This window comes from Scyliorhinus canicula, chromosome 16 (assembly GCF_902713615.1).
Source record: "Scyliorhinus canicula chromosome 16, sScyCan1.1, whole genome shotgun sequence".
Lineage (NCBI taxonomy): Eukaryota > Metazoa > Chordata > Chondrichthyes > Carcharhiniformes > Scyliorhinidae > Scyliorhinus > Scyliorhinus canicula.
The window spans coordinates 107,439,460-107,466,015 of record NC_052161.1 but is presented as its reverse complement, the minus strand read 5'-3'; the positions used below and the strand labels follow the sequence as shown (position 1 = coordinate 107,466,015).

Sequence of the window (26,556 nt, the reverse complement as noted above, 5' to 3'; positions counted from 1 at the left end):
AGCAGCTGTGATGGCTCCTAATATTAATCTGCCAGAGGTTGGTTTCTCAGGTAGGTTTGAAGATTGGAACAGGGTAGAGGAGAGAGGGGCCAGGCTTCTCTTTCAAGATAGTGAGTTAAGACTTTAACTGTCTAGTCAATTGCAACAGCCTGATCATTTTTCTTTCAGGACCTGCCTCTGATGGAATTCAGTATCTCAGTGATGTTGTGCTCTCTCAAAAGTCAGTTTGAACTTTTGTTAATATCTGTTAACAAGGAACAAAGATAACCACTGTACCATGTGACCTCACATCAGTGTCGAATCATGGTCCAAATAATATATAGTGGTAATCCCATTTCATCGTTGGATTCTTCTCCCACCTGTGGTTTCAGTAGACTGAAACCTTTTGGTTCTTGAAAAGACTGTCAGTGGAGTTTTATCTCATGGTCTGACAAACATTGAGCCAGTTAAGAAAGAGTGTCTTTGTCCTCTCAAGAAATAAAAATAGTTCCATGAAATTGGTAACTTCTCAGGACCATTTTGGTATTCAGTCTTTTAAAGTATACTTTTATTTAAAGAGTCACAATATTGTTGTGCCAGCATAGCCGTGATACCAAAATAACTTAGCAGTCATTTATTTTAAACCACCTGCATGTTTCGAACTGCTGAGGGGGGAGTGGGAAGGGAGCAGAGAAATGGGGGATCGAGCAAGGCCACTGGAGACGGTGTTTTTTGACATGAAATTGTTCCTTTCTTTGTTGCCATCGCTTCAACCCCAAGTGACTTTCTTGGCTTAGTTCGAAAACAAAATTTAGTCTGCTCAGAAGCATAATCCTTTTGAGGATTGCCCTTTGTTTAATGTTCTGGTTTGAGAAATAGTTGCAGGTGTTATAAAAGTGCTCCACAGTCTCGCATGTAATACAGTGTACAAGCATGCACAGTTGTAGAAAGGGGATGGTTGACTGCATGTTTTCTGTGTTGACAAAAGACCCCAGGCAGATTAGTTCATAACAAATCACAACCGACAGCAACTTGTTTACCTCTGCATTTAAAAGAAAAAAACAAAATGCTGGAAATATGCCCTGGGCCAGTCAGCATTTGAAAATGAGAAAAGTCAGGTCCATGCAAACCAGACTGTTAACCTGGCTTTCTCCAGATACAGACAGGCCACGATTCAAGTTTTATTTGTGTTTTTATTCCAGATTCCCAGCATTTTGAAGTTGTTTCATTCTGTGCCCATTTTCAAATTTCATCACTAATTATGCTAATTACTTGAGATTTTTAAAAACTTATTAGTTTACGGGCTTTGCTGACAAGGCCAGGTTTGCTCTTGAACTGAGTGACTTGTTAGACTATTAAATGGGACATTTAAGAGTCAAACAACGTTGCTTTGGACCTGGAGTCATGTGTAAGCTAGACCAGGTAAGGAAGGCAAATTTCCTTTCCTGAAAGACATTAATGAACCAGATTGTTTTTTGCGACAATTGATAGTTTATTGGTCGCCGTTACTGAGGTTATCTTTTATTTTCAAATTATTTTTATTAATTGATTTTAAATTCCACTACTGTTTGCCCCCAGATGTTAAGCTTTAAATATTTTTTTTCATTAAATATTTCTCCTTTTCCTCACCGCCAATCTCTCGTTCTAGGTATTGAGCTACCAACAAGGTAATTCAATTGGATCATCTGAGTTAGCGTAATTGTTTTTTGACTTCAGATGTACTCCAAATTCTGTAGTGAAATCACCATTCATGTAGCTTCGGCAAGTGATAAGAGACCATCTTACAGAGGGCCTTTACTTGCAAGCTTAAGCATGCAAATGCAGAATTCTGTATTTAAATCTGTTTTAACTGGACAAAGAGCATGGTGGAGCTAAGAGTATGATCAAGTCAGTTGATCAATGTGGCATTTCTGCTAAACAAGTACCAGCTTGAACTGTTAATTTCATTATAATTATACCCTTGTTGTATTGCAGATTTTAATGACCAGCAGAACGAAAATCTTGGGATGTGCACTGAGTTAGACATTGGAAAAACCTTGGGCCAAACTTATTGCATACTTAAGTAAAATAAATAAAAGTCAATAAGGATACAACTTCCTTATATCTACCATAATTGAGGGACTCTTGCAGTCTTTGGGGAAAACGATAGTGTGGTTGGACTAGTAATCGAGAAGCCCAATCCAGTGCTGTGAGGACATGGATTCAGATCCCAACTGATGCCTGGTGGAATTTAAATTCAATTAATAAATCTGGGAATAAAAGCTAGTCTGCATAATAGTGACCATGGTGACTGTTGTAGAAACACATCTGATTTACCAATGCTATGCTCTCAGCAGTGTGGTTGACTCTTAACTGCGCTCTGTAATGGCCCAGCAAGTCACTTGTTTTCAAGAGCATTGTGATTTACTTTACTAGACTAATCCAGAGACATTGGGCGGGATTCTCCCAGCCATACGCCGGGCTGGGGAATCCCCACGAATGGGCGACATCGGCCCGCGATTCTCCACAGTGCGGAGAATCAGCACCATTGCTGCCGGCGTGGTTGGTGTGTTGCGGGTCGCTCTATGCCGCCGGACCGCTGATTCTCCGACCTGGATGGGCTGAGTGGCCTTAGGAAAAGAGCCGAGTCTCACCGGCGCCATTCTAACCTGCTCTGGGCCGGCGGGAGCTTGGCGTCTAAGGGTCGGGTGGCGGCCTGTGAGGGTTGGGGGGAGCCTGACCCCTGGGGGGGGGGGGGGCTCCAATGTGGCCTGGCCCGCGATCGGGACCCACCGATCGGCAGGCCAGCCTCTGTGACTGGGGGTCTCCTTTCCTACACGCTGGCCCCTGCAGCCCTGCACCATGTTGCGTTGGGGCCAGCGTGTTGAAGGAGGCTACTGCGCATGTGCGCGTTGGCGCCGGCGCCACTGAGCATGTCCTCGTTGGCGCCGGCGCAATGCGCATCTGTGGATCCCACGGCGCCAAGTTCGCGCCGGGATCTGCAGCTTGAGCAGCACGAGCTGCTCCCGCGAAGTGCTGGCCTCCTGTAGGGGCCAGAATTAGACATGGGAGTGGCCCGTGCACGCCGTTGTGAAACGCGACGGCATTTACGATGGCATGGACACTCTGCCGTGGGATTGGAGAATCCCGCCCATTAGATCAGATCATGACACCTGGTGAATTTAAATTTCGTTCATAAATAAATTTGGAATAAAAAGCGAGCAAGAATAATCCTGAACACCCAGTTCATTGATGCCTTTAGGGCTGGAAATCTGCCCTTCTTATACTGGTCTGGCCTATATTTGATTCCAGATCAACAACAATGTTGTTGAATCTTAGCGGTTCAAGAAGGCTGCTTACAAACACCTTCTCAAAGGCAAATAGACACCTCCTTTCCCTATCTGGATGTGCATTGAACGAGATAATCTCTCTACCGACCACCGCTTTTAGTGCTTCCCAAAAAGTGGCCGGCGACACCTCCCCGTTTTGGTTCAATTCTACATAATCTTTAATCACGGCCCGCACTTTGTCACACAACCCCGAATCGAGCCTCCACCCCGACCTTTGTTCCTGTCCCAATCTAAGCTGAATCTCCAGCCAATGGGACGAATGGTCCGAGATTACTATCCCCGCATACTCTGCCCCCTCCACCCCGTGCAAAACCTTCCGATGCACCACAAAAACCCCCAATTCTGGAATATATCCTACACACATGCGAAAAAAGGAATACTCCCTTCCTCGTGTTCTTGAAACGCCACGGGTCCACCATACCCATTTGTTCCATAAACTCACCGAGCTCCTTTGCCATGCGTATCCTATCCATTGAGTCCTTCAGAGGTGCCACAGCCCCTTCGATGGCCTTTAAGCATTCATCCTGCATCTACTTCTGCTGGAGGAACTCTTCCTTGATGAAGGCCATCAACTGTTCCATCTGGGGCTTTGCTACTTACACTAGCCCCCACCATCCTTCCACTGACTGCTGCGCCACAGGTCTCTTCAAACTCCTTGGCCAGGTCTTTCACCTTCTGCCGGGTTTAGTAACCAGCAGACATACCACACCCGGGGGGGGGGGATCTTCTCCAGCTTTCTTTTCCGTCTAAGTTGCACCCAATTTCAGGTAAAAGGAGTTCTTTTCTATGCTATCAAGCAAGATCTGCCCTGTGTGCAGCTACTCACACCATGGCTGCCACTCAAAGTCCCCTGGCAGCTTGTCTGTTGGTTGTGTATTTGACTTTGGTAAAATCATAATTTCCAACAGCCTGTGTGAGGTTCGACTGCAATACTATTTTTAACTGCCCAATTGTTTAATTTAGGATTTCTAATTTAATTTGCCTTAAAGCTAGACCCTGGTAGGTGACCACAGTACTATTTCTCCTCCCCCTTCAGGTCCTGAATCTTGGCAGTGTCAACCTAGCACCTTGCTCTCCGAGGGGTGGCAAGTAGGTGAGTACTCTCCTTACATTTGCCTCCAGGGTGCCAAGGAGCATCCTTCAAGGAAGATGGGGTCAGGGCTCTTATGCTGGGCTGAAGGGGCTCGGGTCAGGGGGTCTTTCCTGGGATGGCGATCATTTGGCTTGTCTTCTTATATGATCTGCAACCTTTAAACCCTTCAAACTGTCAGCCTACAAGTTCAAAGATCTGTGTGTTGAAGGTAAAAGTATTTCCTTTAATGTTTTGTAAGCCTTTAAAGTGATTTTAAAAAAAAATCTTTCCCAACCCAAACCTATATACATCCCTCGAAGCCTAAAAGTTTCAGACTGCATCATTTACATTCAATTCCACGGACCATTGCCTTTTAAAAGCATTTAGGTCCAGGCTTTATCAAAAGAAGGATTACCATTTGTTTATTTATAGCTCTACAGGATCCATTAACTCTAGTTACAGCTGTTTTTCTAAACACAGTTTTTTAAAAAAGAAGCTGTCTCTTTGTTCTGGAGTTCTTCCTCGAAAGAGAGGTGCGGGGTTCCTGCTGGTGTGAAGAGCTAGAAGATGTCGCCCATAATGTCTGCATAAGAAACGTTTCAAAGCTGTAACTTTATTTCTGGGTTTAGCTAAAGCACTTCCAACTCACCATCATTCCTGCGGTTTCTAGAGTTGATATGGACGATAAGGGAATAGTGTAGAGGGACTTTAGAAGGGTTTCACAGGACAGTGCAACATCGTGGGCCGAAGGGCCTGTACTGCGCTGTTATGTTCTATGTACTACCTTGCAGTCAATTCTGGGACCCCATAATTGTCAGTTTGATTTTATGGTGTTGGGTTCATGCAGCTGTCAGCTTTCTGTATCATTGACTTACAGGCATCTTATTAACTTAGTGACATTCAGCAACAAAACATCAAAATCTGCACTACCCATCTTATTGGATTTGTGACATTGGGGGGATCTTAATAGAATTTGGCGAACTTGAGGTGGAATTCTCAGATTGTCGACGCCAAAATCGCATTCACCGATCGACTGGAGAATCCATTTTTATGATGCTCCGCCCCCTCAAAAACGGCAACTCGGAGAATGCCGTTGGGACAGCCTTACGGCATCACCCAAAGCCCTCCCCCGATGCTCCTCCCTCAATGGGCCAATTTCCCGACGCCGTCGGTCACGTGTCTTCTCAATTTTTGTAAACCTGACGTGGTGGCTGAGGACTGCGTCCAGCACTGCCACAGGCGGGGGAGGGAGGGGTGGGAAGAGTTGCTGGTAGAGAAGCTTCAGCAGGGGCTGGGTGGACTGGTGGTGGTGGGTGGTCCAGAGGTAGCGAGGAAGATTACGGGGGGCAGTTTTTGGCGGGCCGGGTCCACGTCTGCCCAGCGCCATGTTGTACGGCGTGGCTGCTGCAGGCCGCCGCTGTGCGCATGCATGACCAAGGGACCAGCCATTCTGCGTGCGTATCACCAGGTAAAGCCTTTATATGGCGTGGCTGCTAGCCCCCCACCGGACGGAGCATTGATATGGGGGCACGCCGACTTTTTGGTTGTAAGACCAGACGCATCCTCCGGACATAGCCGCAGAATCGGAGAATCCAGCCCTTGATCTCCCAAATGGAGAATCCAGCCCATTATCTAAACTGTGAGAGAGATTGTAGAGCTCTAAGATGCAGAGAGATCTAGGAGTCCACATGCATGAAGGTCAGTATGCAGGGACAACAAGTAATTAGAAGAGATAATAGAATGTTTTCATTATTACCACATCCTGGGCAAGTTGCTCCGGTTTCCTCCCACAGTCCAAAGATGTGCAGGTTAATTGCCCCTTAGTGTCCAAAAAGGTTAGGTGGTGTTACGGGGGATAGGGTGGAGGTATGGGCTTAGGTCGAATGCTCTTTCCAAAGGCTGGTGCAGACTCGATGGGCCAAATGGCCTCCTTCTGCACTGTAAGTTCTATGATTATATGATGCTGCACTGTTCTCATCCAAATTCCTGTACAGTTATTTTGCTATCACGTATTTAAAAGGACCATGCACCGGGCTGTGGCAAACTTTGACTTGCTGCATTGTTGTTTCTTCAATCCTTTGGTTCAGGTGGATAGGAAACACAGACTCTGATATAACCGGCATGTTGGTGCACTGCACAAACCAACCTTTCCACCCTTGCTTTCTCTAATAAACTCTTATCCCCACCCCAAGGACCTGAAACAGAAGTATCCCAAATCTGGCCACAGTTTTGTCCTGCTGATGCAACTCACTTGCATCTTGACATTTGATTAGCCTTCTCATTGAGTTTAGTAGATATTATCAGCAAATGGTCAATAATGACATTTAAATCCTCAAGATTGGATTGGATTGGATTGGATTTTTCTTGTTGTCACGTGAACCGAGCTACTGTGAAAAGAATTTTTCTGCGAGCAGCTCAACAAATCATTAAGTACGTTAAAAGAAAATAAAAGAAAATACGTAATAGAGCAACACAAGGTACACAATAGAACATACAGTTCAGAACTAGGCCATTCGCCCCATCGAGTCTGCAGCAACCCACTTAAGCCCTCACTTCCACCCTATCCCCATAACCCAATAACCCCCCTTAACCTTTTTGGCCACTAAGGGCACTTTATCATAGCCAATCCACCTAATCTGCACGCCTTTGGACTGTGTGAGGAAACCGGAGAACCTGGAGGAAACCCGTGCAGACTCCACACAGACATGACCCAGCGGGGAATCGAACCTGGGACCCTGGTACCGTGAAGCCACAGTGCTATCCACTTGTACTACCATGCTGTCCTATAACAATGTAACTACATAATACCGGCATCGGGTGAAGCATACAGGGGTGTCGTGTTAATCAGATCAGTCCATAAGAGGGTCATTTCGGAGTCTGGTAACAGCGGGGAAGAAGCTGTTTTGAGTCTGTTCGTGCTTGTTCTCAGGCTTTTGTATCTCCTGCCCGATGGAAGAAGTTGGAAGAGTGAGTAAGCCGGTGGGGGGGGGGGGGGGGGGGGGGGTCTTTGATTATGCTGCCTGCTTTCCCCAGGCAGCCGGAGGTGCAAATGGAAGTCAGTAGATGGATGGCAGGTTTGTGTGATGGACTGGGTTGTGTTCACCACTCTCAGAAGTTTCTTGCGCTTTTGGGCCGAGCAGTTGCCATACCAGGCTGTGATGCAGCCAGATAGGATGCTTTCTATGGTGCATCTGTAGAAGTTGGTAGAGTTAATGTGGACATTCCGAATTTCCTTAGTTTCCTGAGGAAGTTTAGGGAATTGTTATGAAACTTATATAGAACCCCTTCCATTTAAGTAGCATGCATTTGGAAGACGATAATTTGCTTTATACAAATATGCCTCAACTGCCAACAAAAGAAGTTACTATCCATTTAAACTGTCAGTGAAAGGTAAGTGAATTTTCGATTTGTATGAACATTTTGGCAAGCAGAACGCTGAGACATGGTTACAGATGTGCAAATGCTGGTGGGATGAAATTGCACCCAATTAAAGCTTCAGCTAGTTTATATTTTTAAGGAAAATGTGCAGGCTCAAGTGCATGTAGGTGATTACTAGAAAATGAAAGTTTCTATCCTTTAGAGAAGATGTAAAACATAATTATTTTCCACTTATTCTGGTTGCTGGTACTGAAGATTCTGAGCTACTAACCAAAGAAGTGTCATGTGAGAGTACCTTTAAGAAATGGGTGTTTATCAAATAACTGCAGTGATGTCAGAGTGTGGGTGGAGCTGGGCTGTCTGTCTACTATTACTTTTATTTTTGAGCTGGCTGCAACAGTGTGTGTTTGGTTGCGTTTTCAGTGTTGGAGCTGCATCCAGCCAAACAAGGTATAATTTTGATCTCTCTCTGCATGAAAAGAATGTCTTCAGATCACTTGCTAATTTAAAAGTGATAACGGCTCTCAGTAGATAATTTAAATCTGCTGTCTTTGTTAAAGAGAGTATTTGTATTATGGATGTTGCAAGGAAAGATTAAGGGTTACTTATAGAGTACTGTATTCTTTGGAGGGGGTATTTGAGTCGATAGTTGCTAAGATGTTTACTGTGTGTTTATAAAATGTTAACTGGATTCATAGAATAAACATTGATTTGTCTTAAAAGTACTTTATATCTCTGCTGCATCACACCCGTAGAGTGGTCACAGGCAGTACCTTATGAACAGAGGCTAAGAAAAGGCTTTTAGATTTGGCAAAAACTTTGCAGTTTGCGTTATCTGATAGCAGATGAAAAGAAGAGGTACTTACGGTGCTAGCTGAGCATTTAAAATTGCACAAAAAAAGAATAGCCCTAGCAGAACAAAAAGAAAAAGATCGAGAGGAAAGAGAGAAAGGGAGATACAGATCAGGGAAAAAGAAAAGAAGAGAAGAAAGAAAAAAGGAAAGAGAAAGGGAGGAAAGGGAAAAAGAGAAAGTTTGAACTTCAGAAAATGGCCATGAAATATAACAGTCAGTTAAAATTGGCGGATATAAAGGGAAACGCACAGTTGTGTATGGATAGTGGTATAAGGACAGTTGTGTAAGGATAGTGATGAGGATAAAGAGAAAGAGTGTCATTGTCAAAGGCTTGGTGGGAATCTATTTAACTATGTCCAAGCATTGCCAAGATGAGAAGCCTATTTCATTTGAGAAGGTGGCGTAACAAATGAAATGGCCACCGGACATGTGGGTATTACCGATTCAAACAAAGCTGGTAGGTAGGGTTAGTGAAGTGTTTGCATCACTACCAGAGGAGGTATCTGGAACATATGAGGAAGTGAAAAAAATCCATTTTAGGTGCGTATGAACTAGTGCCTGAAGCCCACAGACAAAGGTTTAGAAATTTAAGGAATCAACCTGGTCAAACATACATGGAGTTTGAAAGGATCAGAGTAACTTTGATCGGTGGATAAGGGCTTTGAAAATAGACCAAATGTATGAAGCTCTCGGAGAAATTATTCTTTTGGAGGAGATTCAGTTCCTGATGTAGTGTAAACTCATGTGGAAGAGCAGAGGGTTAAAACTGTGTGGTTAGCAGCAGAAATGGCAGGTGATTATTTACATAGAATTAGATTTACATAGAATTTACAGTGCAGAAGGAGGCCAATCGGCCCATCGAGTCTGCACCGGCTCTTGGAAAGAGCACCCTACCCCCTACCCAAGGTCAACACCTCCACCTATCCCCATAACTCAGTAACCCCACCCAACACTAAGGGCAATTTTTGACACTAAGGGCAATTTATCATGGCCAATCCACCTAACCTGCACATCTTTGGACTGTGGGAGGAAACCGGAGCACCCGGAGGAAACCCCCGCACACACGGGGAGGATGTGCAGACTCCGCACAGACAGTGACCCAAGCCGGAATCGAACCTGGGACCCTGGAGCTGTGAAGCAATTGTGCTATCCACAATGCTACCGTGCCGCCCTTAGTTCATAAATCAAGACTTCGTTTCCGACATCAGTTTCAGCCGGTGAGGGATAGAAACTGGGACATGAGAAATACTCAAGTGGTAAAAGTAAAGGTGATCTGATGGGAGATAATAAGGAGAGTGCACCTCCGATTAAAACAGAAATCCAGGAGGGTGGAAGAGAAATGAAAGTTTGAAATGCTTTTGCTGTAATAAACCAGGCAATGTAAAGCCACTGTTGGTGGATCAAGAAAAGCACTGGGAAAGTTGATGTGATAAAACAGGATAAGTCTGTGGGGTTTGTTAAAGTGGGAAAGCCCAAGTGAAGCAGAGGATGTGCAAAAGATTGTACAGCCTGATCAAGAGGTGATTGATAAGAAGGTGCCAGATGTCTTTAAAGAATTTACTTGTGTGGGTAATGTTTACTCGGGTGTACCAGGAGGAGTAGGTAAAGAAGTCACAATTTTAAGAGATACGGGAGCTAGTCAATCTTGTTGGTAAGAGATGAGGAGTTATGTAGTTTGGGAGGAATATTGCCAGAAAAGGTGGTAATATGTGGAATTCCAGCTAAGAAGAGTAGTGTTCCATTATATAATACAAGGTTGGAAAGTCCAGTGAAGGGTGGTGAAGTGGTAGTAGGAGTAATAGAGAAACTATCTTGTCCAGGAATACAGTATATCTTGGGTAATGATATAGCTGGATTGCAGGAGGGAGTGATGCCTACTGTGGTCGAGAAGTCAATGGAAAGTCAGACAACTGAAGTGTTGATGGGACGAATATCCTACGATTTTTCTGGATTGTGTAGTAATAAGGTCTCACAGTCACAGGAAGAGTGAAGATAAAGTTCCATTATCAGAAACGATTTTTGATCATATGGTTGGAAAAGAACAAGAACAGGTGGCAGATGAGGCAGATATTTTTAGTTCAGGAAAATTGGCGGAGTTACAACAGAAAGATATAGAAATAAAATGGATGTATCAGAAAGCATACACGTACGAGGAATCTGTGTGTATACCAGAATGTTATTACCGTAATAATTATGTCATGATGAGAAAATGGAGACCTTTACATATGCAGGCGGATGAAAAGTGGGCAGACGTTTATCAAGTGGGACTGCCGGTCGGGTATAGAAAGGCGGTGTTGCAAGTAGTACATGAGGTACCAGTTGGGAGGTCATTTGGGAGTAAGGAATACTCGAGCTAAAATCCAAAAACATTTTTACATTAAAGATGTAGTTACATTTTGTTGATTGTGTCACACCTGTCGAATGGTAGGGAAACCTCAAAGTGATAAAACCAGCGCCCTTAATACCCATTCCAACATTTGAGGAAACTTTTACAAGTCTTAATTGATTGCGTAGGACCGCTTCCCAAAACGAAAAGTGGGAATCAATATCTTTTGACTATAATTGATGTGTCTACTAGGTTTCCAGAGGCCATTCCAGTACGTAATATTGCAGCTAAGAAGATTGTGGAGGAGTTACTGAAATTCTTTACTAGATATGGACTACCTGCAGAAATGCAATCGGATCAAGGATCAAAATTTACCTCGAGGTTATTCAAAAAAGTTATGGATAGCTTATCAATAAAACAATTTAAATCAATTGCATACCATCCAGAATCGCAGGGAGCGTTAGAAAGGTGGCATCAGACATTAAAGACAATGTTGAGGGCTTATTGTCACGCTTATCCAGAGGATTGGGATAAAGGAATTCCATTCGTACTGTTTGCAATTAGGGATGCACCTAATGGGTTAACCAAATTTAGTCCTTTTGACCTAATTTTTGGTCATGAGATAAGAGGACCACTTAAATTGATTGAGGAAAAATTGGTGAGTGAGCAGTCGGAACTTACATTATTGGATTACATGTCAAATTTTAGGGAACAATAAAATAGAGCAGGGGAAATGGCTTTCAACATTTAATAGTTGCACAACATGTGATGAAACGGGTCGTGGACAAGAAAGTAAAAGTTTGTAGTTTTGCCAGTAGAGACAAAGTTTTAGTATTGTTACCAGTGGTAGGTGAACCTTTAAAAGCAAGGTTTTGTGGACCTTTATCAGATTGAGGTGAATTATGTGGCAAGCAGGCCAGATGGAAGGAAAACTCACCGAGTGTCTCATGTGAATATGCCTAAAAGGTACTTTCAATGGGAAGGAGAGCAAAAAGACGAGGTTTTAATGATTCTAACTCAAAGTGAAGAACCAAATCCAGATGACTTTGCATTTGATATCCCTCAAATTCAATTGGAAAAAGAGGATTTTCTTAAAAATTGGGATAAATTGTTGAGTTACCTTCAGAGGAAAAACAAACTGACCTGAAAGAGGTATTGATATCACATGGGCAAGTTTGTGGATATAAGTTGGGAAGCACTAAAATGGCTATACATGATGTAGATGTGGGAAATGCTGTTCCAATTAAAAATATCGATATCGACTTAACCCTTTAAAATTGGCACGGGTTAACAAGGAAATTGAAAGTATGCTTCAAACAGGCATAATTTAAGTGGGTTGGACCCAATGGAGCTCACCCATAGTGATGGTACCAAAACTGGACAGTACCGAACTTCTTTTTTTTTTAACAGTACAGCACAGAACAGGCCCTTCGGCCCTCGATGTTGTGCCGAGCCATGATCACCCTACTCAAACCCACGTATCCACCCGATACCCGTAACCCAACAACCCCCCCCCCCCAACCTTACTTTTTAGGACACTACGGGCAAATTAGCATGGTCAATCCACCTAACCCGCACATCTTTGGACTGTGGGAGGAAACCGGAGCACCCGGAGGAAACCCACGCACACAGGGGGAGGACGTGCAGACTCCACACAGACAGTGACCCAGCCGGGAATCGAACCTGGGACCCTGGAGCTGTGAAGCATTTATGCTAACCACCATGCTACCCTGCTGCATCCCATGCATAAATTTCTATCTTGGTGTGCCAAAGGTATTATCATGACCAGTAGGCATGTTTTAGAATTAGAATTAGAACAGTACAGCACAGAACAGGCCCTTCGGCCCTCGATGTTGTGCCGAGCAATGATCACCCTACTCAAGCCCACGTATACCTATCCCAGTAACCCAACAACCCCCATTAACCTTATTTTTTAGGACACTGAGGGCAATTTAGCCTGGCCAATCCACCTAACCCGCACACCTTTGGACTGTGGGAGGAAACCGGAGCACCCGGAGGAAACCCACGCACACACGGGGAGGATATGCAGACTCCGCACAGACAGTGAGCCAGCCGGGAATCGACCCTGGAGCTGTGAAGCATTTATGCTAACCACCATGCTACCGTGCTGTGTGTGGACTATAGAAATGTTAATGCAGAATGGACTCTTATCCTATCCCACATTTGGAGGATTTTCCAAACTGGATTTACTTAAAGGTTACTGACAGGTACCTTTATCTGAAAGGGCGATGGATATTTCCAGCTTTTGAGACTCCAGATGGTATATACCAATTCAAAGTTAGGCCATTTGGCATGAATAACGCCCCAGTCAATGGTTAACTAACAAACCTGTTTCAGGATTACCCAGTGTACATCGACAATCTTGTTATTTGCATGCAGAAGCATTGACAATTGCAAGACAAGATTGTGCTGCGAAGATCTACGTGTCTCAGGACAAAAACAGACACTTAATTTGTTAGAAAGAGAAAAATTGTTATCCAGATAGACAATAATATTGTGAAAAAGCATCATGTACTGTAAATATTTTTGAATGCATATCCAAACAACTTCAAAGATTTGGGGATATGACAATATGTATGTGTATTATAAGAATAATGAACTGTTAATAATTTACTGTAACTACACCAGCCACTAGATGGTGATCAAGCACATACACGTGGATCACGTAATACTCTTGATTCAGGGGGTAGGTTGTTGGGCGAGATGGTGAATAGTTGTGTTCTCAGGAGCTCTGTTGTGTAGAATCACAGTTTTAGTCAATCTGTTATCTTTTGTATCTTAGCAAGCAAGTCAAATCTATTTAGTTGTAGTGTAAATAAATTAGCTTTGTTTTTTAAAATAATTTTTATTGTCACAAGTAGGCTTACATTAACACTGAATGAAGTTACTGTCTTCCCACATCCCAGCCCCTGTTCGGGTACACAGGGAGAATTCCGAATATGTTCAGTACATCGCTTAATGTTCTTTGTGAAACACTACACTCCGAAGCTATCCTCATTCAGAAATCAAAGAACATCGCAAGATTATGTGCCATGTGAAAATGCAAGTTTTATGGGCGGTATTCTCCGCTAAGGCCAAAAATCGCGGAGGCCGTTGTGAACTCGGCCGTGGTTCACGACGGCCTCGGGGCCCGCTCCCCGCACCTAATTCACCCCACCAGGGGGGCTAGGAGCAGGCCCTCGTCGTTCCCGGCCGCGAACTCGGCCGCCAGAAATGATGCGCGAACGGCGCTTTTCATGATGTCATCCACGTATGCGCGGGTTGCCGGTTCCAACCCGCGCATGCGCGCACCGCGCAGACGGCATGAACCCGCGCATACGCAGTGCCGTCTTTCTCCACCACCGCTCGGCAAGACGTGGCGGCTTGATCTTGCCGGGCGGCGGAGGGGAAAGAGTGCGTCCGTTTTGGACGCTGGCCCGACGATCGGTGGGCACCGATCGCGGGCCTGTCCCCTCCGGAGCACAGTCGCGGTGCTCCCGTCCAAATTGGGCCCCTAGATGCCCCAAACGGGCATCTGCCACCCGTTTCACGAATGCAGCGACCAGGTGTGGTTGCTGCCGTGGTGAAACGGGCGTGAAGGGCCGGCCGCTCGGCCCATTGTGCTCGGAGGGTCGCCGTGAAAAACGGCGAGCGGCGATTTTACCGGGGGGGGGGGGAGAATCGCGGGGGTGGCGTAAAAAATGTCGGGAGGCCCTCGTGGGGAGCGGAGAATTCCGCCCTATATGTCTAACACAAGTAGTTTAGAGGTCCGATTGTGTTTTTCATTACATATTCTTGTGTTTCAGCTTTTCAGTCATCCGGTTAGGCTGGTACGCTGCTATAAACTATTAAAAGAATTTTCACCGATCCCGGCTCTGGGTCACTGTCCGTGTGGAGTTTGCACATTCTCCCCGTGTCTGCGTGGGTTTCGCCCCCACAACCCAAAAAATGTGCAGAGTAGGTGGATTGGCCATGCTAAATTGCCCCTTAATAGAAAAAATAATTGGGTAATCTAAATTTATAAAAAAAAAAAAAGAATTTTCACCATACTATCTGCAACATCTGGCCTATGCCTTCAATTAGAAGCACAGCGCACATGGTAGCAAATAGGGAAGCAACTTTGATCAATTCTGCTTGTAGTTTTGATGCTTGAAACCACCAAACAAATAATTGTTTTTTTCTAAATGTCCAATGTCTTAGAAAAAGGAGAAAGTAATAACCCAGTAAAATTATTCTTTTGGTTGATAATCTTTATTAATAATAATCTTTATTGTCACAAGTAGGCTTGCATTAACACTGCAATGAAGTTACTATTAAAATCCCCTAGTCGCCACACTCCGGTGCCTGTTCTGGTACACTGAGTGAGAATTTGGAATATCCAATTCACCTAACCCTTTACACAACCATTTCTTTCCTGGAACGTTTCTCATCCTTTCTCTCTTCAGAAAGCTATCAAACAGCCTCTTAGCCCATTTTATACCTTTGGTACTTTTATTCTGCAAGTTTATTATTCTGTGGGTTCAAAATATACATTCCCCTTCTGGTAATTTTCTGTGTTCCTGATGCATCAACTGATTTGTCATTAGAGCAGTGTTGTCAATCTCCTTAATCTAATTGAAGATTTTATGTCACCTTAATGCTTTTCTTCCCAAAATAAGCCCATCATCCAGGAGCTTTCCTCATAACTTAAATTCTTGACAGCTATAATCATTGCTGCTTGACTCTAGGCCCCTCTCTGGGGCACAAATTGTAATCTCCTGCAAAGGAACAATTTTTGCCATTTGCCAGAGGAATAGATAGGTATCTATATTGTACACACATTTGGGTGGTAATTGCAACAGGACTGAGCAGAGATAAATTAACCTGTAAAAGAACATGGAAGAATGAGGTTGAAGGCAGAGAGTATGTGGTATTTTTGTGTGCAAAGCTGCAATGATGAGCTCTGCTACTTGTTAATTTAGCAATGTTGAAGATGGTGTTGTTAGATTCTTGTGTCCAGCTGCTGCTAGTGATTGTATTTTGACGGATTTTTCGACTAACAACTACTAATTGCACCTGTTCTGCATGTGTGTACGATTTGTGCAAATATAATACCTATAATTTGCACTGAGATTGTATATGAATACTCAAAGAAATTTTTCCTCCTCTCTTCTCCTCTCTCCTCATTCTCTCCTCCTAAATGGAACACCCTTTTTATGAATCTGTGCCCTCTAGTTCTGCATTCCCTCATAGGCAGAAACACCCTCTCAGCATATCTACTCTGTCAAGCCATTCCAAAAACTTTTTTAAGTTTTAAAAAGTAGCCCCTCATTCTTCCAAATTCCAATGAGGACAGGCCAATCTGCTCAAACTTTCCTCAGGTCAACTTCCTCATCCCAGGAATCAATCTAGTGAACCTTATGTTAATTGTTACCAGTGCAAATATATCTCTCCCGAAATGAGACCAAAACTGTATGCAGTACTCTTGGTTTTTTTTTCTCAACAATGCCCTGTACATATGTAGCAAGACTTCCCCACTTTTATACCACATCTCCCTTGCAATGAAGACAAACTTTCCATTTCCTAGTTACTTACAGTACCTGCATGCTAATTATTTGGAATTCAGGTGCAGGGATGTCCAGATCCCTCTGTACCAAACCTCTGTACCAAAACATTCTGCAGTCTCTCTTTTTTTAAATAAATTTAGAGTACTCAATTATTTATTTTTTTCCAATTAAGGGGCAATTTAGCGTGGCCAATTCACCTAACTGCACATCTTTGGGTTGTGGGGGGTGAAACCCATGCAGACAAGGTGCCACACAAAAGGTTGTTGCATAAGATAAAGATGCATGGCATTAAGGGTAAAGTAGTAGCATGGATAGAGGATTGGTTAATTAATAGAAAGCAAAGAGTGGGGATAAATGGATGTTTCTCTGGTTGGCAATCAATAACTAGTGATGTCCCTCAGGGACCAGTGTTGGGAACACAATTGTTCACAATTTACGTAGATGATTTGGAGTTGGGCGCCAAATCCAAGTTTGCAGATGACACTAAGATGAGTGGTGAAGCAAAAAGTGCAGAGGATACCAGAAGTTTGCAGAGGGATTTGGATAGGTTAAGTGAATGGGCTCGGGTCTGGCAGATGGAACACAGTGGTGCCAAATGTAAGGTTGTCCATTTCGGTAGGAGTAACAGCAAAAGGGATTATTATTTAAATGATAAAATATTAAAACATGCTGCTGTGCAGAGACCTGGGTGTGCTAGTGTAGGAGTCGCAAAAAGCTGGTTGACGGGTGCAACAGGTGATTAAGAAGGCAGATGGAGTTGTCCTTCATTGCTAGAGGGATGGAGTTTAAGACTAGGGAGGTTATGCTGCAATTGTATAAGGTGTTAGTGAGGCCACTCCTGGAGTATTGTGTTCAGTTGAGGTCTCCTTACCTGAGAAAGGACTTGCTGGAGAGTGTACAGAGGAGATTCACTAGGTTAATCCCAGAGCTGAAGGGGTTGGATAACGAGGAGAGATTGAGTAGACTGGGACTGTGCTCGTTGGAATTTAGAAGGATGCGGGGGGTGTGGGGGGGGGGAATCTTATTTTAAAAAATTTTTTTAAATTATGAAAGAATAGATAGGATAGATGCGGGCAGGTTGTTTCCACTGGCAGGTGAAAGCAGAACTAGGGGGCATAGCCTCAACATAAGGGGAAGTAGATTTAGGACTGAGTTTAGGAGGAACGTCTTCACCCAAGGGTTGTGAATCTGTGGAATTTCTTGCCCAGTGAAGCTGTTGAGGCTCCTTTATTAAATGTTTTTAAGATAAAGATAGATAGTTTTTTGAAGAATAAAGGGATTAAGGGTTATGGTGTTTGGGCCGGAAAGTGGAGCTAAGTCCACAAAAGATCAGCCATGATCCCATTGAATGGTGGAGCAGGCTCGAGGGGCCAGATGGCCTACTCCTGCTCCTAGTTCTTATGTTCTTATGAATGTTCAAAGTCCACATGGACAGTAACCCAGGGCCCGGATTCGAACCCGGGTCCTCAGCACCGCAGTCCCAGGTCTATCCACTGAGCCACATGCCGCCCTTGCTGTCTCTCTTAATGTTTTTTCCTTTCCTATTCTTCATACCAAAGTGGACAACCTTATATTTTCCCACATTATACTCCTTCCAAATGTTTGCTTACTTAACGTAACTATAATACCATTACAAACTATTTGCATCTTCCTCACAACTTGCTTTCGACCTATCTTTGTAGTCAAATTTACTGGCAATATAAATTCTGTCCCTTCATCCAAGTCAGTAATCTAGATAGTTGATGCTGCAGCACTGATCCCTGCTGCACCCCACTAGTTTGCCAAGCTGAAAAAGACCCATTTACCACAAATCTGTTTCTTAGCAGTTAACCAGTCCTCTGCCCATGCTAATATATTACCCTCAACAATGAACAGTTGTTTTGTGTAGTAACCTTTTTGTGTCACCTTATCAAATGCCTTTTGAAAATCCAAATATATTAGATTGACTGGTTCCACTTTGAGGATTTGTTCCATTCTCAAATGGACCAAAATAAAGTTGTCAAACAGAATTTCCCTTTCATAGAACCATGCTGACTCTGCTTGATTGTATTGTGATTTTTCAAATGTCCTGTTACTATCTCAGACATAGATTGCAGATGAACATCCAACCATGGTAAACATTTGGAATAACTTTCCAATATGGTGGCATAGTGATATTGTCGCTGGACTAGTAATCCAGAGACCCAAGATAATGATCTGGGGACCTGGGTTCGAATTCCGCCGTGGCAGGTGATGGAATTAAATTCAATACAATGTCTGGAATCAAAAGTCTAATGATGATCATGAAATCATTGTCGATTGTCATAAAAACCCATCTGGTTACTATCGTCCATTACGGAAGGAAATCACCCATCCTTACCTGGTGAGGCCTACATGCGACCCACAGCAATGTGGTTGACACTCAACTGCCTGCTCAAGAGCAATTGGGGATAGGCAATAAATGCTGGCACAACCTGTGACGCCCATGTTCGGGATTTAAAAAAACTCAATGCCTTTATTAATAAAACCGAGGACCCTATATGTATTTTAAGTCTTTTCAACTTGTCCGACCTTCTTAAAAGATTTGTGCACATTAAAGCCCTGAGCTCCTCTATTCCTGCATCTCCTTTAAAATTGTGTAATTTAGTTTATAGTGTCTCTTCTCAATATTTATAACACAATATAATTTCGCTTTATCCACATTATTTTAATCTTTGTATACAGGCCCATTTCACCAGTCGATGTTCCACTGAAGTTTTGATGGGTGTCTGGATTATAGGAAATATCACTGTCTGAGGGCGAGTGCTTTGTTTCTCACCTTCATCTTGGAATGTGGCCTTGAATTTTTAAGCAGTTTACTCTGGATCAGTTCAAATGATAACACTTCCAGTTGGTTGAAAGTTGAGAACTTTTTTTTTCAGAAATGAAGGGGCATAGCCTCGTAACACTTCCCATCACAAAGAAATGAAATCGGAGACACTCTTATTTTGTTATGAGGTATAAAAAGACAAAAATGAAAAGCAAATATTCATTTCATTCCGTCTTTTAGCCTTGATCTGGACTATCCCATCAGTTCTAACTGGGTCTCTTAAGTGCTGGACAAGGGTCCACAATCACATTTGATTTCCCTACAATAGTTGGATGATATGGTTGAAGAAACAAACTCCAATGAAATAACCTTGCATTCTGAGTTTTTAATTTCTCCACAAAGGTCAAAGGCTTGTGGTCAGTATAGACTGTGGTCTCTCTTCACCCACTTCAGATATATATCTCCGTGTTTGAGAGCCAGTAACAGAGAGCTAGGATTTCTCTTTTTACTGTAGAATACTGCTTCTGATATATGTTCAGTTTTCTTGGAGAAGCACTGGATTGGTGTGTCTATTCCTGATTTTTCCTCCTGGTGGAGGACAATCCCAGTGATCGTCAATGGTTACTTTAAATATTTGATTAAAGTCTGGAGCTGCTAGCACTGGTTCTTATATTAAGATTGCTTGTAGTTTTGCAAAAGTTTCTTGGTCCATAATACTTTTGCATTTTTCTGTTGTAGGTCTGTCAGCTGGGTAGCTGTAGTGCTGAAGTTGCGGTGGAATCCACACATCACTAAAATTTTCATGACTTCCCTTTTTGTTGTGGGAATGGAAAACTGTACTACTTCTTGTACCTTTTGTGGCTCTGGGCCACGTGTCCCAGGTAGGTCACCTGAGCCTTAGCGAACCCGCTCTTTGAGATTGATCATGAAGTTAGCTGACTGTAATTTCTGGAAAAGGTCTCCCAATTGCTTTAAGTGACATTCCCAGGTGTCTCTGCATTCTAGCAGGCCTTCTAGGTACACCACACAATTGGATAAGCCCTCCACTACCTTGTTCATCGGCCTTTGAAAGGTGGTTGGGGCAGTCCTGAGTCCAAATGGCATGATTCAACACTGGCATAACCCATCCAGAGTCACAAAGGCTGATATTTCCTTTGCATGTGTGGCCAAGGGAACCAGCCAATATCCCTTGAGTAAATCTCTCTTTGTAATGTAGGCTACGTTATTGACCCAATCTTCCAATTGGGGGATTGGGTAGGAGTTGACTGTGGTCACTTTATTAACTTTTCAGTCGTCAATGCAGAACTTTGTGGAGCTGTCTTCCTTGGGCATGTGCTGGGAGCTCTAGCTACTGCTGCTAGGCTCTATTCGTGCCCAAAATAGAATTATCTCCTCCAGAACCTCAGCCAGCTTTTTTGGACCGAGGCTGTAGGGATGTTGTCTTATGGGAGGGGCCTCTCGCACAGCCACATCATGTAGACCTAAAGTTGTAGACCCTGGCCTATCTCCACAGATGCTTTTAAATGCAGTGGTCAGTCTTGTCAGATCTCCTCAGTTCTACATTTAGTAGGTGAATATGGTGTCCAAAGCTAGAATTTCTGCATTTGCTAGCCTGAAGGTAGCCGGTTCAATGTGGGCCTCACCCACGTCTACCTCCAATTCTGCTCACTTTTGCTCTCATCTTCCAGGTCTCTTGTTCATGGACGGACTGTTAACTGCTTGTCCTTTTCTTGGCTGTGATATTGTTTTATCAGGACACAACCTTTGCTTTGTCCTGCAGTCTGGGGTGTCAATTTGGTCGATTAAGAATTGTGTTAATTCCCGCTCCACTGTTTTGGCAGATATGGTATGTGAGGGCACAGCTTCCTGAAAGAGGGTAGCCACATCCATGATGGTAAGGATGTATTGATAGACCACTTTGTTTTGTGCAGGAACCCTACACAGTTACTAGCACCTTGCTGAATGGTTCGCCAAAGCCAGTTAGTGAATCATAGGTGCAGGTTGTATTGCAGGATGCGGTTTACTCACAACTTGACCACATGTCTCTCCTCCTCCTCTAGCATGTCTCCCTGCTGCTGTGTCAGGTTGTGGAGACCACAAAGTAGGCCAATCTCTGGAGGGTGTACTGCAGTGCACCGTCGAAGTGGTCCAGGTATTGGAACCACATTTTGAGCAGTCCAATGCACTGCTCAATGACAGCATGGGTGGCAATATTGTCCTTGTTATATTGAGTCTCTGCCTTTGTCTCCGGCCTCCGTACTGACATCATCAACCAGGATGTTAGCGGGTACCTCTTACCCCCAAGAGCAAACTGGTCATCCTAGGGTGCCCCTTGAAGATGCTGAGAAACTCTGGATTTCTCCGGATGTAGCTGTCATGTATGCTCCATGTGCACACATGTACATGATACTGAGGCAATGGACACACATGAGTTGAGCATTCGGGAGTGGAGGTTCCTGTTTTAAAAAAAAAAAGTGTTCCTTGATGCCCCAGTATGCACAAGATGACATGTGTGCCATAAATTACCCCTAGGCCTGGGGCATCCTGGCTATGATGGAGAACCCTGTGGCCAGGGCAACTTGGTGGGCTTGGTCCAGCTCAAAGTTGATCAAGTCTGATGCCTGGGCTTACAGGGCATCTGTGACCTCACAAATGCACTTCTGGACTGTAGCTTGTGATATGCCGCACAAGTCCCCGCTCGAATCCTGGTATGAACTGGTGGCACAAAAGTTCAAGGCTGCAGTGATCTTCACGGCCACCAGGAGCGGGTGTTCTCCTCCTCCATAGGGTGCCAACTCTGCGAGGATGTGGCACAGTGCCGCACTTTCTCTTTGTTGAGACGGAATTTCCTGTGGCACATGCTGTCCGTCATCTCCTCAAGACCAATGACGCCGACACAGCTTGGGCCGCCACTGGGCTCCACTCCTGGAGTCCTCCTCAGCCTGAAGGGTGGCTGGCTCGTCAGAGTTTGTGGCGGCTCCCTGGAAATGGGATACCGCCTCCAGCCTGCCTTGATGCTGCTATCTTCGCCGTCATCTGACCTCTTGGGCTGCCACCAGCACTGCGAGGGCATCCTCTACAGGACCAACATCTCCATCCATTTTGGTATCTGGGAGGAATTAGAGAGAGAGACTGACAATCAGTTGGAGCTCATTCCAGTCACCTCCAGGACACGATCCTCGAAGAATGTGACGATTCTGATGTCCGGCACACCACCGCCAGTCTGGGCCGTTTCCCAGAAATTGTGGGAAAGCTTTTCCTGAGGAGACACTGAAGGCGTATCATTAGCCATATGCATGGTTCATAGTGGGCAAAGTGGGGAGTGTGAAGAAAGGGTTGGGTGGGTTGAGGGGGGGGGGGGTTGAGGGAGTGTTGGTGTTCACATGGAGAGTTGGGGGGTTGGATGCTACCATCGGGCGGAAATGTCTAGGGCAGTGCAGGGGGTGGACGTTGGTATCTACTCCTGCTGCCCAGTGTAGGTTATTGACCTTTTTCTTGCACTGGAGGCCAATCCTCCTGGTCGCGCTGCCGGTGCTAACAGCAACTGACACCGTGTCCCAGGCAGTACTGACTGCCCAATGGCTGACCTTGCTGGACCCTTGGGGGGGAAAAAGACATCCCTCCTAGCCTCCACGGTGTCTAGCAGCCTCCGCAGGTCTGTATCCCCGAATCTTGGGGCTGGTCTCCTGGGCGCCATTGCTGGGAGCTGGCTGGGGCTGAGCAAGTGCAGCTTACTTGACCTTGTTAGCGGGGAGTTGGCGAGCACGGTGCGGACGAGTCTTCAGTTTGCGGAGAGAAGCCCGTGAGGCCTCGTTAACTGGACCAATTAATGTTGACTGGCATTGCCAGCTCGCTGGGCTGAACGCCGGGAAGCCCGCTACATTTCCCGCTCACGAGAACAGTTAGAAATCTTTCCGGAGGAGTGGCACAGTGGTTAGCACTGCTGCCACATGGTGCCGAGGAACTGGGTTCGATCCAGGCCTTGGGTCACTGTCCGTGTAGAGTTTGCACATTCTCTCCATGTCTGTGTGGGCTTCACCCCCCACAACCCAAAGATGTGCTGCATAGGTGAATTGGTCACGCTAAAAAAGCCAGCTTTGACAAAGAGTCATCGGACTCCAAACGTTAGCTCTTTTCTCTCCCTACATGTGCTGCCAGCCTGGCTGAGATTTTCCAGCATCTTCCATTTCGTTTCGTAATTGGCCAGGCTAAATTGCCCCTTAATTGGAAAAAAGAATTGGATACTCTAACTTTATAAATAAAAATTCAAGACCTTTTTCCGGAGAATCCCACCTACTCTCTTTTTTCCTTTCAAATTCGAAAACCAATTTCTACTGCTCCAGTCTTAATCTCTATGCTGCTAATTTATCTTTTTCAGTGCGCTCAATTCCATAGGACCACAAGATATAGGAGCAGAATTAGGCCACTCCGCGCATCGAGTCTGCTTCGCCATTCAATCATGGTGGATATTTTTCTCATCCCCATTCTCCTGCCTTCTCCTCATTACCCCTGATCCCCTGATCCCCTTATTAATCAAGAACCTATCTATCTCTGTCTTAAAGACACTCAGTAATTTGACCTCCACAGCCTTCTGCGGCAAAGAATTCAACAGATTCACCACCATCTGGCTGAAGAAATTTCTCCTAATCTGTGTTTTAAAGAATCGCCCACTTAGTCTAAGATTGTCCTCAGGTTCTAGTTTTTCCTTCAAGTGGCAAAATCTTCTCCACGCCCACTCTGTCCAGGCCTCGCAGCATCCTGTAAGTTTCAAAAGGACCCCCCCCCCCACTCATCCTTCTAATCTCCAACGAGTGCAGATCCAGAGTCCTCAACCTTTCCTCATACTACAAGCTCGTCATTCCAGGGATCATTCTTGTGAAACTCCTCTGGACCCTTTCCAAGGCCAGCACACCCTTCCTTGGATACGGGGCCCAAAACTGCTGACAGTACTCCAGATGGGGTCTAACGAGAACCTTATAAAGCCTCATAAATACATCCCTGCTCTTGTATTCCATCCCTCTCGGCATGAATGCTAACATTGCATTTGCCTTCCCAACTGCCGACTAAACCTGCATGTTAACCTTAAAAGAATCTTCAGCAAGGACTCCCAAGTCCCTTTGTGCTTCTGATTTCCTAAGCATTTCCCCATTCAGACAATAGTCTGTGCCTAAATTCCTCCTTCCAAAGTGCATAATCTAACACTTTCCACATTGTATTCAATCTGCCAATTCCACCTCCGAGATGTTTTATTCCTTCTTAAATATCTGGTTTTCTGGCTTTTGGATGAAACTTCATCTCTAAATGCTGAGCTAAACCTTTTAATTATTCCAAGGACAGTGCTCTTAAACTTCTCTGAGGTAAAGGGGATGAATCCCAAAGCCTTTGGTACCTCGGGAATCTGCACACCAGAGTGAGATTAGCTGTCGTGCTCTGTTATGCAGATTTGCCAAAAAGTGACCCTGCCCACAATGGGTGGGATTTACATTGCAACACCTTGAGAGATCACGTTGATCATGAACGGGGTCTCCCGGCTTTTATCGGTCACGCTGTGCTTTTTCGGGCGTAGCGTGCCCATTGGATCGCACCTATTGATTGTAGATATTTGAGTACTTTTGTAATAAGCGGCACGGTAGAACACTGGTTAGCACTGTTGCTTCACAGTGCCAGGGTCCAAAGTTCAATTCCCGGCTTGGGTCACTGTCAGTGGAGTCTGTACGTTCTCTCTGTGTCTGCGTGGGTTTCCTCCGGGTGTCCCAGTTTCCTCCCACAAGTCCCGAAAGACGTGCTGTTCGGTGAATTGGACATTCTGAATTCTCCTTCTGGTACCAGAAAGTGTTGACTAGGGGCTTTTCACAGTAACTTCATTTCGGTATTAATGTTTGCCTACTTGTGACAATGAAAATTGTTATTAACACTCAAAACCTCCTGCAGTTTTAAATTGCTTTGAAGGAACAATTCACTTCCCCACACCAATTCTTTTGTCAATTTGTGGAAATAATTATGGTCATGAGCCCCCAATTTTGTTACGGCCAGGTGAGAAGGGGTGAACTGGCTTCCCTCTATTCAACCTCCTCGATTGGCCACAACAAAAATTTTATATTTTTTCACAAAGATAGGCCCGTTCCAAATGATAATGTATTTAACGATTTAAGCTGAAAGAATAAAGAGCCAATTAAACAAGGTTTTCTAAGTCAAGGAGCAAATTTATTCAACACTAATCCAGAGAAAAATAATAAAAACATGACATCAAACATGTCTCTCTTTGCACACTGCCCTGAGGGTGATTTGTTGGTTTCTCACCTTCACCTTAGAATGTGGCCTTGCATTTTTAAGTAGTTTGCTCTACCTCAGTTCAAATAGCAATATTTCCAGTCAGTTGAAAAATCATATTTTCAAAAATAAAGGAGCAGAGCCTCATAACACTGTACACCACATGTCCAAGTTTCACCTCAGCTGTAAATTTTAATTGTGCTGTGTATACCCAAGTCCAGGTCATTATCTCATCACTGGAATTGCTGTTGGTTTTTTTTTTGATTGGAGATGTCTCTCATCTCTCTGAAACTTTCACCATTACTTGTTGGGTCTGTGGTTATTGCAAGAGTCCTTCTTGTTATTTCCTCTGTTACCATTTCTTTTCTTTCATTTGTATTATTTTTGGTCTGTGGACCCATAATTGAAATATGCCTTTAAGCAGAAGTCTCAAGCTGAAGCCACCTGTTTGTCAGGACATTGTGTTCCCGGTTTTGTATTTTGGAGAGGACAAACAGACTAATTGGTGCCGGGTCTTTGGATCCAGTTTTGGAGGAAGTTGGTTTGATTGGCTAAATGGTGGGCTGGCCAGGAGCAGTGTTCTGCCTGACAACAGTCAGTGATTGGTTCCCTCGTGATGCTTTTTGAAATGATTAGATCTTGGAAGGGGAAGAAACAGTCTTTCTCTTGCGCTGCTTGTGGTGAATGTGTAACCACTATAAATTCATACTGTACATTACTGTGCCCCTGTGGGCTCCATCTGTGAGCCGTTGCGCGGCTCAGCCCACAGGGGAAGATGAGGAGCATGTATAGGGCTCTGCCCTTGGCTCCGCCCCCATCAGGAAGTATAAGTGCTGCGGTCCTGCGAGTCCGCCCTCAGTTCAGTATAGTCGCAGGCAGGCTCAGTTGTAAGCCGATTAAAGCCACAGTTTACTTCATCTTGTGTCTCTGAATGAATTGATGGTCGCATCAATTTAATCGACTTAAAAACTACTATGGAATCAGCCCTCAAGCCTGACTGACTGGAACTCGATC

At 44.4% G+C, this 26,556-nt stretch overlaps 1 protein-coding gene across 6 annotated transcripts in view; it reads left to right on the top strand.

The window, feature by feature from the left end:
* Window positions 1-26,556, top strand: part of disp3 (dispatched RND transporter family member 3) — a 717,999-nt gene that overhangs the window by 76,596 nt on the left and 614,847 nt on the right. Inside the window, exon 2 of one of the 6 annotated variants that reach the window (XM_038821801.1) lies at window positions 4,345-4,401. The exons of the other annotated variants lie outside the window; for them this stretch is intronic. The gene's annotated coding sequence lies outside the window, so the exon portion shown is untranslated. The remainder of the gene's footprint in view (window positions 1-4,344; window positions 4,402-26,556) is intronic. 6 annotated transcript variants of the gene reach the window in all.